Genomic DNA, 19,096 nt, shown 5'->3' on the forward strand with positions numbered 1-19,096 from the left:
AAGGCTCCAACACAAAATTCCCACGGAACCGAGCTCGCCAAAAACATGAATCCCATACGAGAAATCTTCCTAAGAATTCCATTTAAAAAAACCCCATCAAGTCCATCCCAAACGCTCCCTTAAGCCACCATCAAACTCCCATTGAATCAAAAACTACTCATTATTTCCACTGCAGGTGACTGGGGCCTGAGATGAATCAAAATAAATGAATAAATAAATAAAAAAGACATCACCTTTAACTCAGTCAATACATGAAATCCCCGAGCGACCAGCGCATCAAAGGTCAAACGACATAATCCGACGTTGGCTCGTGTCGTCCTCGCCGAGTCGGAGGCAACTGAGTGACAGGAGAAGGGGGGATAACGGATCCGTCCCTCCCCCGTTGACACTCCCACCCGTCCCCGTTCTGGTCCCTCCCCCGAGCCCGCCTCCCCTCCCAGCGGGTCTAAAACCGTGCTTTTGTTTCTCCACAATGGCGGGTTAAACATTTCCTGGTATCACCTCACGTTACTGGGTGGGATTTGACTTTTTCTTATTGCTCCATTTAACTTGCTTTGCCATACCGCCAGAAACCGTGAGCCAAGATGGCGACGGGGAGGGAGGGATGCTCACCTCCACCTAGCAGATGTCTGCGTGCAATCCTATCTCCCGCAGAAAAAGGGTGGGCTGGTTTATCGGCTATTTTTCTCCACCGTTACCGCAACCCACTTTAAAAGAAGAGATGTCTTTAAAGGGGCCTTTTGAGGTGCCTTAGATATGGTTGCAAGGGCCAAACAATGGTGGACGCCACTCCTTTGAACGAGTCAGGGTACCAAGGGAGGTCCCAGACCAACCCAAAAGAAAGCTCCCGACTACAAAAGCTCCGATAGGTAACACAATCTCCCTCACACATAGAAGCAATTTATACTCGAGTACAAGGGCTTGGCCCCGTAGCCCAAATATCAAATGTTTACAATCGTCTACATCACGTGTGTCAAAGTGGCGGCCCGGGGGCCAAATCTGGCCCGCCACATCATTTTGTGCAGCCCGGGAAAGTCAATCATGAGTGCCGACTTTCTGTTTTAGGATCAAATTAGAATGAAGAGTATAGATGTATATTCAATTTCCTGATTTTACCCAATTTTAAATGAATAATTGTAATTTTTTAATCCATTTTTTTCTCTGTTTTTAGTTAAAAATCTTTTTGTAAAATCTAAAAATATATTTAAAAAAAAAAGCTAAAATAAACATTGTTTTAGATCTATAAAAAACGGAATATTCAGGGCTTTTAATCCAGTTCTTTTAATCCATTTACAAAAATAAAATAAAATTTCAAATTAAAATGAAGAGTATAGATGTATATTAAATTTCCTGATTTTCCCCCTTTTAAATTAATAATGTGAATTTTTTAACCCATTTTTTTCAGTGTTTTTAGTTCCAAATAATTTTGTAAAATCTAAAAATATATAAAAATATTTTCTGTTTTCCACTTTAATATTGAACATGATTAAAGAAAAATTTGGTTTCCTTTTGAAAAGTTGACAACTCGTACGGTGTTTGTAAGGTTTTTGGGGGGTTTGTAAGGGGAATCATAATCATTTATAAGGGCAGTTATCGGCAGAGGTTGACAGGTATGCATTAATAAAAAGGCCATGTCAACGATCATCCCAGAACTGTCATTTAAAACCCCAAATCGCACCACCTCTGTCAGATTTTTTTTTTTTAAGCCTGAACTGGGACAATAATGTTAAATATGCAGATGCCACCTTAGTTTACAAAATCTTCCATCACAAAGCTCCTCCCCCATTACAAGATTATGTCCAAAAAAAATCCAACACATCAACAAGGGCTGGCTCTAGAGGTGACTGTGTACTTCCCTTCAAAAAGAGGGCTAAATTAGCCAAAGCCCTTGGCTACAATCTCACATATTTACACATACTATATGTTCATAAAAATGAATATTTTCATTAAAACGTGCTGTCCCTCATTAATAAATAAATCTAACTTTGCTTCTGGCTGACACGCCTTGGAATCGACACCAAATCCTGAGAATTTAGGACATAAGGACAGAAAAGGGCACAAAAACTACAGACAAAAATTGAAAGTCGACCAAATAAATGAATGAATAGCAAAAAGGTGAATATGCGAGGACTCCGTATAGATAAAATTGCATGTTTTGACTCCCCCCGCAGTCCTTTACACTCGTATTAGAAAGCCCACGCACGGCCTCGCCAGCGAACACTTTGTATTCCGTCAACAGGTTTGCACATTATTATGTTCTATTAAGACCTTGCAATTTCCCCCCACTTACCGTAATGAGATTTGTAGGCCAATGTTCTCCCTACTGGGGTTCCCAGGGGTTTCTGGGATGTAATTTGGGAGGATCTGCCAGGAATTATATGTCTGAGCATTTTTGCATCAAATGCAGACATTCACGTGAACACGGGGGATTGGAAGGCCACCAAAACAACGTAAAAACAATTATTCTTCCATAGGTTAGCTTCAGAATGATTAAAATATGCGAGAGGATTGTCGTAAAAATCTGGCGGTGAAATATTTGTGGCTTGGAAGCACGAACCTTGAGTCCAATGTTTCCAATACCAAATATTAGCCAGTAAGCTAGCAATTTGCAAACATGTTGTTAAATTGGATTCTATTAGATAAGTCGGTGGTTTGGCAAATGTTTTAGAGCAAATCCCAAATTTAAAAATGCTCCACGAGATCAGCATCACGGCCAAAAAGACGAAAAAAAGACGAAAAAAAATCAACAAAGTGTAAATTCCACCTTAGCCTGTAAAAAAAAATCTATTTAATTGTGTTAAATGTAAAGGTTGCGCCTGAAAAGAATGTACTTTGGAGTGAAAGCAATTTTGAGAAATCGGGAACATTTAATTGGGTCATTCTTTCACATACCACTAGAGGGAGCCTTGCTTCTCACGCTAACCACCGAAATAGCTCGGGATTATTTGGGTGGTTCCAATTTATTTCTGTAACAATAAAAATCTCTGGATATGTCTCAAAAACTGACAAAAGCCGAAATTCTGCAAGTTGGCTCAAATGAAAAACATCAGCGCTTTTTCAGCTCAGCAAAAAAAAACGAACCGTCAATTGGAGGGAAGTCTCGAAAAATAAACGCCATCTTAAGACCCGAGATGATGGATCACATTTGGATGATTTTTCGAAAGGCATCAAAGGGCCATATTTGGTGGAACGCACATCTAATGGCCATTATTTCTGCACACTGACTCTGTTGACCGCGACACACTGGGGCCATCAAACTCCCACTGAGACGTGGACCGGCGCTTTCCTCGCTCTTTGTTCGCCCTTCCACAAGGGAACAATATCTCAATGGCCCTTTTCGAACGGGGGAAAGTTCACGCTCGGGCCTGGAACGGCCAGTCCACGCCACACTGCCTACTTAAGGCATTTTTTATCCAAAAACTGTCGGATTAATCCTATCATTTAAAACCACGAGTTGGAAACCTATGGCTCAGGAGCCACATGTGGCTCTCTTGATGGGTGCATAGGGCTCCAAGACAAAATATGGAAAGCACCGGTGAGAGAGCTCCGTCCCGAATGAACCAATAGGAGCGTCACGTCGGAACTGTGGCGCCAACAATAACCTCTAGTGCACAGGTGTCAAAGTGGCGGTCCGGGGGCCAAATCTGGCCCGCCGCATCATTTTGTACGGCCCGGGAAAGTCAATCATGAGTGCCAACTTTCTGTTTTAGGATCAAATTCAAATGAAGAGTATAGATGTATATCACATTTCCTCATTTTCCCTCTTTTAAATCAATCATTGTCATTTTTTAATCCATTTTTGCTGTCTTTTTAGTTTAAAAATCATTTTGTAAAAGCTAAAAATATATTTAAAAAAACTTATATAAACATTGTTTTAGATCTATAAAAACTGAATATTCAGGGCTTTTAATCCAGTTCTTTTAATCCATTTATAAAATATAAAAAATCTAAATATTATATCTAAAATGGTCCGGCCCACGTGAAATCGAGTTGACGTTAAAGCGGCCCGTGAAACCAACCCGAGCCTGACACCCTTGATTTAAAACAACACAATAGCGATGTTAGCAAATGCTAACCCATGCTAACGACCTGTCCCGTCAACAAAACTCTTCGAAGGGCAAGATTGACGAGCGCTTCGCTGATTTACGGAAGCCCGAACCGAGGAATTTCAAGTGCGGGAAGATCCCCCCGCGGAAGACATCGGATTGCGTTCGGAGAAAAAACAAAAAACAAAGACAAAGCCGTGGTCCTCTTAAGGAAATCACATGAATTACGGCGAGGGTCCCAATGAGACGGGGGGGGGTGGCGACCTCTTGTCTTTTTGTTTTATTTTCCAAGGCAAACAAGGCCCTCCAGCCCGCCCATCCGCACACACATGCGCGTACAAAGACGCGACGGCGAACAATGGCGGACGGGGCGGTTTCCATGGCGCCCGCGAGGCTCACTGACGAGGCTGGAGTGTTAACACGCTGGCGGACAAACGGGGAGGGTGATGGAGGGAAGACCAGGAGGATGGAGGAAGAGAGAGCGTGAGAGAAGAATAAATAAAATAAAGAAATACGACAAAAGAGGGGCAGAGATTTAGCACACGGGCGACGGACCGTCCCTTAAAGTTAAGGACTTTTGTGTGGCCCGTATCGTATTTCTTTTCCGAGTCGAGAGGCTTTCTGGCGCACAATGCTTTGGCTTTTCACGGGGAATGGCTCTCTCTTTGCGTAGTTTACCACATCCCATTATGGTGCGCTCGGAGGTCACGACCTTTGGATCTCGTATCCTAAAAGACAGAATAGTTGAAGCGCCGTTCGGGATGAAGAAGCGCAATGGTTAGGAATGGACGATTTACAACGAGGTAGGATCCTAGAATAATTGAATTTTCTTTGAACTCATTTGACTTTGTCCTAGCTATTTACGTTTAACTTGAAACTTCTCACATATTAGCCGCCTCCGCGTATAAGCCGCACCCTTAAAATGGTAGAATTTTCACTCATTTTACTCCCCCAAGTTTATAGAGTCACCTAAAATTCAACATGGCCGAAACACCTTGCTCTAAAACGTATCTAATTATGACTACCAACCCATACTGCATTTTCTCGCATATTAGCCGCCTCCGCATATAAGCCGCACCCTTCAAATAGCCTTAAAATGGTTGAATTTTCACTCATTTTACTCCCCCAAGTTTATAGAGTCACCTAAAATTCAACATGGCCGAAACACATTGCTGTAAAACGTAGATAATTATTACTACCCACCCATACCGTATTTTCTCCCATATTAGCCGCCTCCGCGTATAAGCCGCACCCTTAAAATTGCCTTAAAATTGTTGAATTTTCAGTCATTTTACTCCCTCAGCTTGATGAAGTCCCCTAAAATTCAACATGGCCGAAACACCTTGCTGTAAAATGTATATAATTATGAGTACCAATCCATTTACGCGAGAATGAAAATATGTTGTCATCGTTAACGAGTTAAGAATGTCAAAATAGTCCACGCAATACAATGAATGTAAACCTAGGATCATACGTTTTGGGACACTTTCAAGGGTGAAAGCTCTCAAAGAAATGAATTTCTAGTTTAGAGTAAATCAACAGCCACCAAAATCCTCTGCGGATAAACTTGAAAGAGTGACTCAGCATATTTTCAACCTCGGTCACAGTCTGCAGAAGTTCCCCATCTTGTGAAAGACTTCCTGTGTGTGGTTCCAGTTTGATCCAACACTAAAACATATTTTCTTAAGTCTGTATCCGTTTTTGCTACTGCAACCAAGATGGTGCCGCTCAAGTGGCAGCCACTCTTGGTCGTTTTGTGTTTTTGCTGCTTTTCTGTCTTTTTCATTGCATTTTGCTATTTAGTTTTTTAACTAGCTCTACAATGTCTTGTGTGTCTTATGTCTGTCTTGCTACTGCAACCAAGAAATTTCCCGAATACGAGCTTCCCCTCCACTATTTCCTGCCTAATGACCTCCTACCAGTCCTTCCCGACAGCGCCGACACCCCGCATACCACACTGCAAAAACTTTAGGGAGAAAAATCGACTTGAGGTGGAAAAAAAAACCCAAAAACACAGTCCCCAACCCACGCACACTCCCTCTGAGGGTCACGTGTGGGCAGAGCCGTCGACACGGCTGCCTTTTAATTACGGCGGCGCCGCCTCTCGCTGACAATGCCCGCCACACACCGGTCCGCCAAAACACACGAACAAGCGGCGCACCTGCCACGAGGCAGATTGGATTTACACTGCATCAATAATTCAGCCGCGTCTGCCTCGATAGGCTGCAAAAATGCATATTCTAGCGGCCCGTTAGCACACATTGCCATTGAGTAAGTGATAGCGGTAATAAGCGCAAAGAATATTACACACAAACACACATTGAAGCACCAGGTCCACCGAAGACCTGAATTTAAATAACCTCCGTTACTAAACCAATTAGCGTTTTATATAGTCTCGACAGTGCCAAGCTTCCATTAGTATTGATCCCTGCAGGTTTGTTAAAAGTCATGGCGATATAGTTCAACTTCTAACGGACCTACGGGGATCAATATGATGAAAAGCAAAACAAACACTTTCTTTTCACAATGATCACAACTCCTAGCTCAAAAGATCAGTTTAGCAAACCTGTCAACTTCAGCTAATTGCTCCCCTCATTAATGATTGCAATTCCCCTAATTAGGCGATATTAAACCGTAGTCTCAAATTTTCTCTAAAGTGGACATGGTGTCCAATCAGTTGGTGCAATGAATTCAAGATTCTGTAGATGTCGCTGTTAGATGCTAACAGTTTGACTGTCTGGGTACATTGCTTGCTGACGCGCTATATTTAGATAGTGAAAACGCGGAATGCATATCATGCTTAAAGCATGACAATATTAGCAGTCGACGATGAGGTTTTCGTCTGCTACCAGTGACCGACACGATCCGGATTAGAGCCCAAATGGGCCGGACCATTTTAGATATAATATTTAGATTTTTTTTATATAAATGGATTAAAAGAACTGGATTAAAAGCCCTGAATATTCAGTTTTTTATAGATCTAAAACAATGTTTATTTTAGCTTTTTCTAGATATATTTTTAGATTTTACAAAATGATTTTTGAACTAAAAACACGGAAAAAAATGATTAAAAAATTACAATGATTGATTTAAAAGGGGGAAATAAGGAAAGATAATATACAGCTATATCTATCATTTGAATTTGATCCTAAAACAGAAAGTCAGCACTAATGATTTACTTTCCCTGGCCACACAAAATGATGCAGCGGGCCAGATTTGGCCCCCGGGCCACCACTTTGACACATGTGGCGTACACAATTTGAAATGATCCTAAAAACATACAATACAGGGAAAACGTTTACGTTGACAGGTATGGTTTAGCTTCCGTTAGCATGTGCGTATTCGTGTTTACAGTTTTGCTTTCGAAGTTTCACTTGTTAGCTTAGCGTGTTACCACCATAATGTCGTCCAGCTGCAAATGTTGATGAGAAACCACGCAGAAGAGTGAACTACTTCATGAATGTATATTTTTCCTGCCTGACTTTTAGCAGCTAGGATCAAAATAAAAATGGCTGATATTTGTTAGTTGAGCATGTGCTAGCATCTTTCCAGTGTCGGAATCTACCTCTGTTCCCTAAAGTAGTTTTTTCCTCTTAACCATTACCTTCCAGTAACTTCAAGGTAGACCAAGTAAAGCCTTTGTCGGCTTGCTAAACGTCTAAAAACTGAAATTTTAAAGATGAGTTCCATGCCGGACAGGAAGAAATGAATTGCTATGACTCAAGGCCAAAGTACTTTTGGTATATTGCGGACAAAAGCAAGACTCATTGATCAAATAAGCCATTAGCACTTTATTGGAAACACTTACAAGCCAATTCCTTTCAAATGTTTGCTGAAAATGGATTTGCCGCGTCTCCGGGCACTGGATAATGCACTTGAATGCCTCCATTAGCCTTTTGGATGCTCACTCGTATACCAAATAGAGTCAACATCAGTAAAGATGTTTGACCTTGAAGGCACAATCTAGATTTGTTTTTTTTTTTCCCAGAAGGAGATATCGGAGTAACAATCGCTGAAATGTCTTTTAATTTATTCACTTGGATGTTAAGTACTTTGTGTGTTTGTGGGTGGGTGGGTGTGTATGTTAAGAGGGTAAGGGGGGGATTGTGAAGCATTTATAACAATTGCTCTTTTCTTTGCCCCAATCTGCATAATTATTGAGGTTAATTCAAGCTCAAGCTGGTACGCTATTGTCTTTAAATGTGCCTGCTGCTGATGCTCAAATATTATTTTTTTTTTAAACAGCTGCCTCAGAAATGTCGCAGTAACAATTGACAGGAGAAAAACAGTCTTGCAGTAGACGAGAACAGCTTTATGGAATAATTTACATTTTCTCTGTAAAATGTTTTTTATTTTGGATCGGCATTCATGTCCACCGACTGGAACAAACTTTCCACAAAGAACTACTAGAGGTTTTTGAGATTTGTAGGTTTAAGAACTAACAAAATGTCCACCCAACCGTCATTGTTTTCAGTCCTCAACTCGGAAATAGTAATTTTGTGGGTGAGATGTTAGGATTAACTTACTAAAGCTGAATTGAAAAATATATTCTTAGGATGTCCTTTCTGCGACTCGTTGCGTCTAACGAAAGCAAACTCTTTCATACTTTTAAGTTTTCCCGTATTTGATAAATATTTTCATCATTTTAAATTGTGTACGCCAAGTAACGGCTTTTGTACGGGATTTTTTAGGTAAGTAAAGAGGCCGTAAATCAAGCAAGAGTGCTGGTGACACCAGCTAGTAAAGACTGGACTGGGGAAACATCAAGACCATTTATAGTAAGAGCACGGAGAGTAAACAAACACACGTTAGACCACGAGTCTTCATCTCCAGTGACGGGATAATAAAACAAGGGACATTGACGAGATACGAACTCAAGTACACACCGTCATTTCTGCACTCTTGATCACACTTGACTAGAAGCACTATTTTCACAAAGTTCAAGAAAAAACAAACCCATACAAAGACACCGTACTTGACTAGAAGTGGGAGGTCTCTTAATATGTGAAGTCAACATAGAGCAGGGGTGGTCAAGTCTTTATCAAAGTTTTTGTTTTTTAAATGACAGTCCTGGGATGATATTTGAAATGACCTTTTTATCAATGTAAACCAGGGGTGGCCAAGTCCGGTTCTGGAGAGCCCCTAACCGGTCTGTTTTCCAGATCTCCCTCCACCAACACACCTGAATCAAATCATCAGGATCCGTATCAAGATTCTGGACCACTTGCTGATGAGTTGATCATTTGATTCAGGTGTGGTAGAGGAGTGAGACATGGAAAACAGACTGGATAGGGTCTCTCCAGGACCGGAGTTGGCCACCCCTGACATAGAAGGAGGTTACACAGAAACATCTGATTGTTCCAAAACGCAAAGGTTTTTGTTAGATTGTCGTACACCTTATGACTTCTTGTTGCCTTTACCTGTGTTTTATGTTGACTAAATATTGTTACAGTCCTTGGCTTCGGGGTCCATACGTATTCCCGCCTCCACAGATCACAACAGTTGTTATCATGGAATATTCACACTAGATGTTGGAGACTTTGAACTCATCCCAAGGGGCAACATCATAAGGACATGCCGGCAGCCAAATAACAAAGCTCCTCCTCCACTGCCAGATTTTTTACCAAAAAATTCCAACACATACTTCCCTTCAAAAAGACTCCTAAATTAGCCAAAGCATCTTTTCTGTTCATACCTGGAACTCCATAGCAAATACTTTTTTATACGGGAACTCCGTCTCTGAACTTCTTGGCCAATCATCTTAAAGCCTGACTGTTAGACCAACAAAATTGCCATCACAACACTGCATAAAACTGTTCTACGTGTGTACGAGTCATGGTTTATCTTCAACCTACACAAGGGACTAAAGATTTAAATTAACCTTCGGCTACAATCTTACATATTTACATATGTTCATTAACATTTGCTGTCTTTTATAAGATAAATCAAACTCAACGTCATCTTTCCCAAAAATAAATACCATATTTGCACGACCATAAGGCACACTTAAGTCTTACATTTTCTCCAAAATAGTCAGAGCGCCTTATAATCCAGTGCGCCTTATATATGGAAAAAAATAACGTCATTCATTGAGGGTGCGCCTTATAGTCGTGACAATACGGTAACCAGAAAACATGACATTTGTAGCCCCACTCCACCCCCGAAAAAGCAAGCCACTCCCCTTCTAAAAGCCTTATAGTCCAGAAATGACGGCGATGATGCACTTGACTTTCCACTGTTTCAGTTTCACTTCTCTACCTCTTGATTTTGCAGATAAGAGCCTATTTGAAGACTGGAGAGTGCCTTTCTTCCAAATACGCAGGCGTGTGTGGCCGGCGAGTTCATTTCATGCAACAGTGAATCGACAAAACCCAGCAAAGCAAATAAATAAATATGAAAAGGCCGAGCCCAGGCAACAATTCCGCACTCCTTTTCTTTTCCCTGGCGCACTCGGCGAGGAGTGGCAAGTCAAAAAGCATCGCACCGTGGTGGGCGTCGCCAACCCAGGGTGCATTTCACATGGTAAACACTTCACTCGGGAACCTTTTTGACACAAAGAGCCAGAAACTAGTCCTATTTATAAAATGTTATTCCTCTGAATTGAAAAGTCAAAATACATCAAAATGTGAGCTTTATTTTTAGGTCATTTCAACACTTTAAATACAAAAAAGTCTCAGAATTCATTGATTTCAATGCATTTTTTGTCATTATCCAAGTATAATGAGATTTAAAGCTTCATCACCAAGTGCACAAATAACAACAACAAACAAAAAGACAACTAAATAATTACTAATAATAATTAAATAGGTAGTTAACATCATAAATAAGTAGAGAAGTTGCCAAATAACCACAACAAAACAAACAACAGATAAATAATCGATAAATAATTATAATAAATCATAAATAAGTTGCTAATCAATGAGTATGCATGCATAAAGGAGTCTCATATTAAAAGAAAAATATGATTACAGCAGTGAGAGAGGTACATTTTAGCTTACAGTTTAGCAGACAGCCATTAAGAGAGCCACATACGGCTCGCGAGCCCTACCCCTGTTTTATCAGCTGGAAACGCAGCTGTGAGCTCATATAATGCGGCATGTGCTTTATGGCATGGATGAAATGAATTGTCCCCAAGTGGCAATGAAAGAGCCAATAAAGAGCTTCTTTTTCGTCAAAAGCCTAACGCTAAGATTTGGAGCAGGTTTGCGTCATGATGAAAGCGCCAGCAAGTAACTCTGCGCCGTGGCTATCAAAGCTAAACGAGACCCGAGTCGCAAAACAACAAGCCAAGCCGAATGAACGTTTGCATCCAATCTCCGTCCGCACAGACGAGCGCGTTTAAACGCCGCGGCGAGCTCTGGGAAGGAGCCAATCGGTCGCCGTGACTGCCAACGAGTCGTAAATCATCCGGCACGGCACGGCAATCTTTGTGAAGGACATCCAATGAGAGCATTGTTGCCATCATTTAGGTTAACATTAACAAGCTAATGCGATATACAACATATAATGGCGAACCAAGAGGTCAACAGGTCAAAAACTAAATCAAGCATAGCAACAATTGGAGTAAATGTGGATAGCCATTTGATAGCCAATCAGTCAAGGCTGCTTTGCTCTTGTCAGAGAGCTCTAAAAGAGCACTGGGCGGAGCGTTGCATTTTTTTCAGTGTTTTTTTTTTCGTTAGTCAATGCGAATGGCGGAGCTTGTTCACTAATACGAGAGGAGTATATAATACTTCTCGTTGGCAAGTGGTCGTGCGTTATCCTATTGTGAGGACATTTGTGTCCATCATTTTGGGAATATTTGGAAGGGAAGACAAAAGCAAACAACCCTCGATAGGTTGCATCTGAAAGTCAGGGCGGAGGCGGGGCCAATAGAGCCAAGAAAGGTATCAAAATGTCAAAAAAAAAATAGAATTAAGTTAAGTGTAAAGTTAGATGAAACTTATTTTTGAGTGTGTCTTCATCGTCATCCAAGTTCATTTAAATTTGTTTATGTTATGTTGTGAGCGCATTGTAGTGCAAAAAGTGGCAAATTAGAACAAATAAAAATGTTTTTCCAATCCAATATCCTGTTTTGGGTGTTTTTTCAGAGGGTTGGAACAAATTAATTAGTTTTTACTTCATTTCTATGGGAAACAATCATTTGACTTACGAGAAAATCGACATACGAGCTCAGTCCCGGAACGCATTAAGCTCGTATCTCGAGGTACCACTGTATTAGATATTCATTCGGAAATATGCCTAAATTGGGTTTTGATGAAAAACCTTAGACCGGTTAAGGTTTTGACCCTCAAAAAAATGGGTACTCGGGTGTTTCGTCGAAAGACGTTTGGTCCCCGGATATTTGGTCGACCGGACGTTTGGTCGACCGGACGTTTGGTCGAACGGACGTTTGGTCGAACGGACGTTTGGTCGAACGGACGTTTGGTCGAACGGACGTTTGGTCGAACGGGCGTTTGGTCGAACGGACGTTTGGTCGAACGGACGTTTGGTCGAACGGACGTTTGGTTGCCGGGTTGTTACTGTTGAAACCAGCTCTCAAAATTATAATCATGAGAGAGAGAGAGTTTAATATCTAAATATCTAATATCAAAATATCAACAGTAAACTCTCTGTCATAATTTGACAGCGAGCGAACCCGGCGACCAAACGTCCATTCTACCAAACGTCCGTTCTACCAAACGTCCGTTCGACCAAACGTCCGTTCTACCAAACGTCCGGGGACCAAACGTCTTTCGACGAAACGTCCGGTCACGAAAAAAAATACATAAGCCTTCCTTTATGTTACGAGCGTGTTGCCGTGCAAAATGTTTTCCAATCCAATATCCTAGGTATCATGCTAAAAGCAAGAATTCAAATCTAAAATGAAATCCGTCTGGGAGGGGCTGCTCTTGGACTCAACCGTGACCCTACCGCTTGTGCCAGATCAATATCCTGTTGGGGAGACCGCCAGGCGCAACGATTGCGGCGAGATCTGATCAATGGCAAGTCAATCCAAAGTCATCCTCCGGTTGGGACAAAGAACAACTTACTTTGGTGGGTATTGTTTCAAACTAAAGACTTTGCGGGTGCCGTTAATCCTTCTGCTCTTTCCACGCCTTCAAAAGGTTTTAATTTGACTTCAAAGCCCGAGGGATTTTAGGGGGCCGAGGGGGGGCGTAAAATCAGATTTTCTTTTTAAATCATTATCACCCCGCAACACACTAGCGTCCCGCTAGTGACCAGAAATCTCCATCCTGAAGATTAAAACACTCGGGCAACTCTCAAGCCGCGATGTGTCATTTAGTGGTTACGGTTTCACGGCTCCCCCGCGAACCTGTTCCGACAACGGTCCATTCTTGCAAGCGCTTTGCGCAGATTTCATCACCCGGTTTCAGATGATGGGAGTCTGGTTATCACTCCCTCCCAGGGTTGGGGGGGGGGCTAGGATTGCAAAGCCAAGGGTAATCCTTAAGAGTCGGACTTGGGATGCCGAGGGCTTAATTCGGTTTTTTCTTTTGCTACCGAAGCCCGCGGAAAATCCACTCGGTCGGACCTCCGTGCGATTGCCTCATTCTGGTTTGATTAGACACAAATCAGCGAGCAAATGCGGTGTTTAAAGGCTATGTGGGAAATTAGGAACTCGTTGGAGGATGTAAAAATGCTGGCGCTTTGCCTGATGACCGGATCAGATTTGAAAGAAAACATGATCCGGGTGGTTTATCGGAGGGTGAAAAGCCATTTGGACTGGCGTAAACAACCAGGGACGTTCGTGTTCTCATTATGCAAACAAAACTCTCACTGGCGGCGACTTCTCAATTGCACCGTGAGATGGAAAAACTCCAGCCAAAGCAAGCGTTTCTCTATTTGGACTACAGGTTTTTGAAGGCTTTGTGAGTAATGTCGCTAGATTCCCTAAAACGAGAAATAAAGCCAGCGCGTTCTCGTTCCTGCTCATTTTTTACATGTATCAATACTGAATGTTTTCCCTTATCTGTTGTTACAAAGATGCCAAGATGCTTCTCGGTCAAATCGGTTTTAATTAGATTAGATTATAATTTTATTTAATCCCATACTTGGAAAATTTCTTGGTGGCAGTAGCAAGACAGACAAGACACACAAGACATTGTAGACCTAGGTAAGAAACTGGAGCCACACGCAGGAAATCTACAAGGTGTATTTTTTAGCGATATTTAGCGGCATCTGCTCCTCTTTTCCATTGTTGTTCCTTGGGTTATTGTGCCGTTTTTAGGTCTTCCCACCATTGCCTCTTGAAGCCGCCAAAATAAAACGGTTATAATCAAATGGGGTGGCCTGGTGCATGAGTGGTTAGCACGTCGGCCTAACAGTTCTGGGGTGCTGGCTTCAAATCTAGTCGGTCCGCCTGTGTGGAGTTTGCATGTTCTCCCCGGGCGTTAGTGGTTTTTTTCCGGATACTCCGGTTTCCTCCCACATTCGGAAAACATACATGCTAAATTGATTGTGTGGCTCCTGTTTTTTACCTAGCTCTACAATGTCTTCTGTGTCTGTGCTTGTGACGGTCTTGCTACTGCAACCAAGAAATTTACCGAATACGGGATGAAATAAAGTTCTAATCTAAATTGACCCTAGTATGGGTGTCCCCCGTATTTGGGAAATTTCACTGTCACAGTAGCAAGAGGGTGAGAATACAGACACAGAAAAAGACTTTAGATATAAACACATGGGTAATAAATAAGTAAATAAATGGGTAATAAATAAGTTAATAAATAAATGGGTAATAAATAAGTTAATAAATAAATGGGTAATAAATAAGTTAATAAATAAGTTAATAAATAAGTTAATAAATAAATAAATACATAGGTAATAAATGAGTTAATAAATAAATGGGTAATAAGTCAATAAATAAATAAATACATAGGTAATAAATAAGTTAATAAATAAATGGGTAATAAATAAGTCAATAAATAAATAGGTAATAAATAAGTTAATAAATAAATGGGTAATAAATAAATAGGTAATAAATAAGTTCATAAATATATGAATACATAGGTAATAAATAAGTTCATAAATATATGAATACATAGTTAATAAATAAGTTAATAAATAAATAAATGGGTAATAAATAAATAGGTAATAAATAAGTTAATTAATAAAATAAATGGGTAATAAATAAATAGGTAATAAATAAGTTAATTAATAAAATAGATGGGTAATAAACAAATAGGTAATAAATAAGTTAATAAATAAATAAGTAGAATAAGCGTGTTGCTGAAATATTGCGTGTGCGTATTTACCGTTTCCGCATATTTTTACAGTGGTTAGCAATCTATAAAGTCACTTGCAAAATATTCCGGCAGTGAGCTCAGTGGGATTAGACAGCAGGAACTATTGTTCTTTCTGAGCCCAACGCAAGAAGAGCAAATTATCCAAAAAGCACGCAACTAAGTCAGGGGAAGAGATCGGAAGAGACCACTCGCCTATTTCAATCCCCTGATTAGAGAAGCGCTTTTAATAAATCCATCGGCATTTTCAAAGCCCGGCTTCATTTCATCGTGTCATATCGACCTTTGACCCCAAATGCACTTTTTTGCTAATCATCTAAAAGGATTTGAACGTGCGTCGAGCCAAATGCAACTGCAAAAGTAAGTTGCATCGTACGCTACTTTCTGTAGGCCAAAACATCTCAAGCCTGACCCACTAAAGGTTGACGTTTCAACTCCGATCGAGACTTTCCGCCAAGTAGCGGGAGACAAAGGAGCACCCGAATAACCCGTGGCACTGCCTACGGAGTAAAAGTCTCCCGTCAGATCCCGCGGAGGCGTTGTCCATCCCCGAGGAGATTGAAAGACCTGAATGAGGAGATGCGGTCTTTGTGCCTTTCTGCCCCGAGACGCCCAGAATCAGCCAACCCCGAAGTCCGGAGCATCGGGTCGACTTCACATTGGAAGTCTTTTGAGTTTGTGCCAGCACAAAACCCATGAAAAGGACACCATTCACCGTCGGAAGCCAAAGTGACAAAGGCGCTATTGTCTGCCCAAGCTAATGTTGAAAAACTCGTTCTGCTGTAGAAATGTCTAAGACGACGATTAGCAGTGTTTTTTCCCCGTCACTGATGATTGACCAAATTAAAGCATGTAAACAAAACCCATTGATGTCTTGCCATGAATTTTTCTTTGCACATAGTAGTCTGTAAAGTGGGTGGGGCTTATCCGACATGATTTGCCACTCTGGAATTGTCGAAATCGTGGAGAAATGCTCATGTAGACAACAACAAAAACACGCAAACACATGATATGAACTTTAACCTACCGTATTTTCCGTGACCGGACGTTTTGTCGAAATACGTTTGGTCGACCGGACGTTTGGTCGACCGGACGTTTGGTCGACCGGACGTTTGGTCGACCGGACGTTTGGTCGACCGGACGTTTGGTCACCGGGTTCGCTCGCTGTCAAATTATGACAGAGAGTTTACTGTTGATATATTGATATTAGATATTTAGATATTAAACTCACTCTCTCTATCTCTCTAATGATTATAATTTTGAGAGCTGGTTTCAACAGTAACAACCCAGCGACCAAACGTCCGTTCGACCAAACGTCCGGGGACCAAACGTCCTAGTACCGTATTTTCTCGCGTATTAGCCGCCTCCGCGTATAAGCCCTACCCTTGAAATGGCCTTAAAATCATTGAATTTCACAATTTCCCTCGTATAAGCCGCCCCTTGATTCGCAATGTTCACCTCCATATTCATGGTTTTAATAGGGAGTCCAAATGTGTTACTTTGAAGGGAAAATCTGAAGAAAAATCCTCACAAATGCTATTTCTGAGATACTGCATCAATCGATGGCTGGAAAGGGTGTCGCCTACACGTAGACTGTCGGTGCCACGGTGAAGGGAGCCGTAGCCAAGCCAACGTGACTGCTCGGCGAATCGGCAGAGAAGGGGAATGCTAATAAATCAAGCTGTCATTTAGCCATCCCGCAACCGCCCAATCCCATCCAAGCTCTCGTCCACAGGCAGAAATGAACTCGGTGACAATTCCTAAAGAAGCAGGCAGAAAAGTGACCTGCAGGAGATGAAGCTGATTGCTCTTTCATGGCTTGCATTTGAGCCAAAATGGCTGTGACAGACACACACACACACACACACACACACACACCTCCATTCACAGAGCACACACACTTTTATGTTGTTATTTAATATAAATCATATTCATGGGCAAAGTTGCTTGGTGGTTGGGAGCAATTATGTTCATCGTCTATTGTGATATTAGATTGTACAAGAACAACAATTATGTTTTTGGTAACTAAATTGTCTATGTCATACCAAAGTGCATTCACTAGTTTCTTTAATGGACTACAGAGACACCTCGCTACTTCATGCTTCAGTTATCGCTTCTTCACTACATCGCTGATTTTTTCTGGGGATTTTTTTTATTCATTCATCTTTAATAAAGCCCATCCTCGAAATGGTTGCAGGGGTTGCTGGAGCCCAGCTTCGGGTGAAAGTCAGACAACACCCTAGACTGGTCGCCAGTCAGTCGTAGGGCACACAGAGAGACAAACGGCCATCGGCACTACCCGATCATACCGCCACCTGAAGGAATTGAGATCGTGTCTGCCCACAACAAAGTCAGGCGGCTTATTTTTATTATTATTTTTTTATTTTTTTAAGTTCATAAAAATGTGAAATTCCAAGCAAGAAAAAAAATATACACATTTTTTTTCAAAATAACTAAATAAAAACAAAAAATATACATTTTTTTTCGAATTTTATATATATATATATATATATATATATATATATATATATATATATATATATTTTTTTTTTTTTTTTCTTTTAATTTTTTTTTTATTTTTTATTTTTTTTTATTGGGCTTTTCACGGGGGGTCCGACCCCCATTAACAGTGATAATCAATGTATTACTGTATTTCAAATCAACAATCTCAAAGATCGAATTAGTTGCACAGTTTGGTGTGACTCAGGTTTCAGAGTTCAAAGTGGGTAGCAATCTCGTATGCATGTTTTCCGCATGCGAGTGTAGCTTTTTAATCTGGATGCACATATTCCAGAAATATTACAAATTCAGCGTAATCTTGAGTGTGCCCAGAAATGATTGACAAGCAGTCCAGTATATTCCCGCCTCGGTCCCAAAATTAAACGGGATTATTTGTAAATCACTTGTGACGCCAATAACGAGAAAGCTTTAGAAATTGGATGGACGGATGGATATTTTCCATCTGGAAATTTTAAGCTCATTACAAGAACCATCAAAAAAAATGAAAGCAGCACCGTATAGAAGATTTTCCTATTTTTCCAATTGACCCTAAAATTCCAGTACACGGTCGATTGGTCGCTGATCTTTTGGTCGCCCGGAAGGTTATTGATAATTACCATTTAAATTGTTGCTCAAATTCCCTAAATACAAACTGTGAATGACTATTTAGTCATACTTAATGCCCTAGCAATTATTAGGCTAAAGAAAAGCTCCAAATTTCCCAGACTTTTATTGTTTGTTGTTGGAGAACTTGCCACCAAAAGACCGCCACCAAAAGACCGCCACCAAAAGACCGCCACCAAAAGACCGCCACCAAAAGACCGCCACCAAATGACCGGCGACCAAAAGACGGCGACCAATCGACCGCACACGAAAATTCCCGACGCCTCGCCAAAGATGATCCGCTACAGATGATGTATTTCCCTACCCATCAACGCGACCTACCCTAACAAAACCACGGACATTGTACGGGGCGCTTTTGATAACCCGCGAGACGTGACAATTTATCTCCTGCCCGATGGCGTCTTGCCGATCTAGACTGCGATTTGTTTACCGTCCCGTTCCTTTGTCTACCCCTGGGGATTTTTTTCCCAAGATTCCCGGGGCTGCGATTGAGGAGGGGCGGCGAGTACGATGGGCCGGGGGTGTTAGAGTCGGATGAAAAAGAAGGAAAGAAAAGCCCATTGGTTTCACCGGCATCTCGAGCCAAGCTGTCATCTCTCCGGGATTAAGGGCCCTTCACTCGCGGTTGCCGATCCGCTAACACGGTGTCTTACCCTCGGCTAGGCCGTGGTGGCGAAGGGAGGG

At 41.3% G+C, this 19,096-nt stretch overlaps 1 protein-coding gene across 13 annotated transcripts in view; it reads right to left on the reverse strand.

The window, feature by feature from the left end:
- nrcamb (neuronal cell adhesion molecule b) overlaps positions 1–19,096 on the reverse strand; it is an 83,967-nt gene that overhangs the window by 55,594 nt on the left and 9,277 nt on the right. The window contains exon 1 of one of the 13 annotated variants that reach the window (XM_077596231.1): positions 234–326. The exons of the other annotated variants lie outside the window; for them this stretch is intronic. The gene's annotated coding sequence lies outside the window, so the exon portion shown is untranslated. Of the gene's footprint in view, positions 1–233; positions 327–19,096 lie in introns of those variants that run through there. 13 annotated transcript variants of the gene reach the window in all.

The sequence above is a fragment of the Stigmatopora argus genome, chromosome 3 (assembly GCF_051989625.1).
Source record: "Stigmatopora argus isolate UIUO_Sarg chromosome 3, RoL_Sarg_1.0, whole genome shotgun sequence".
Classification (NCBI taxonomy): Eukaryota; Metazoa; Chordata; class Actinopteri; order Syngnathiformes; family Syngnathidae; genus Stigmatopora; species Stigmatopora argus.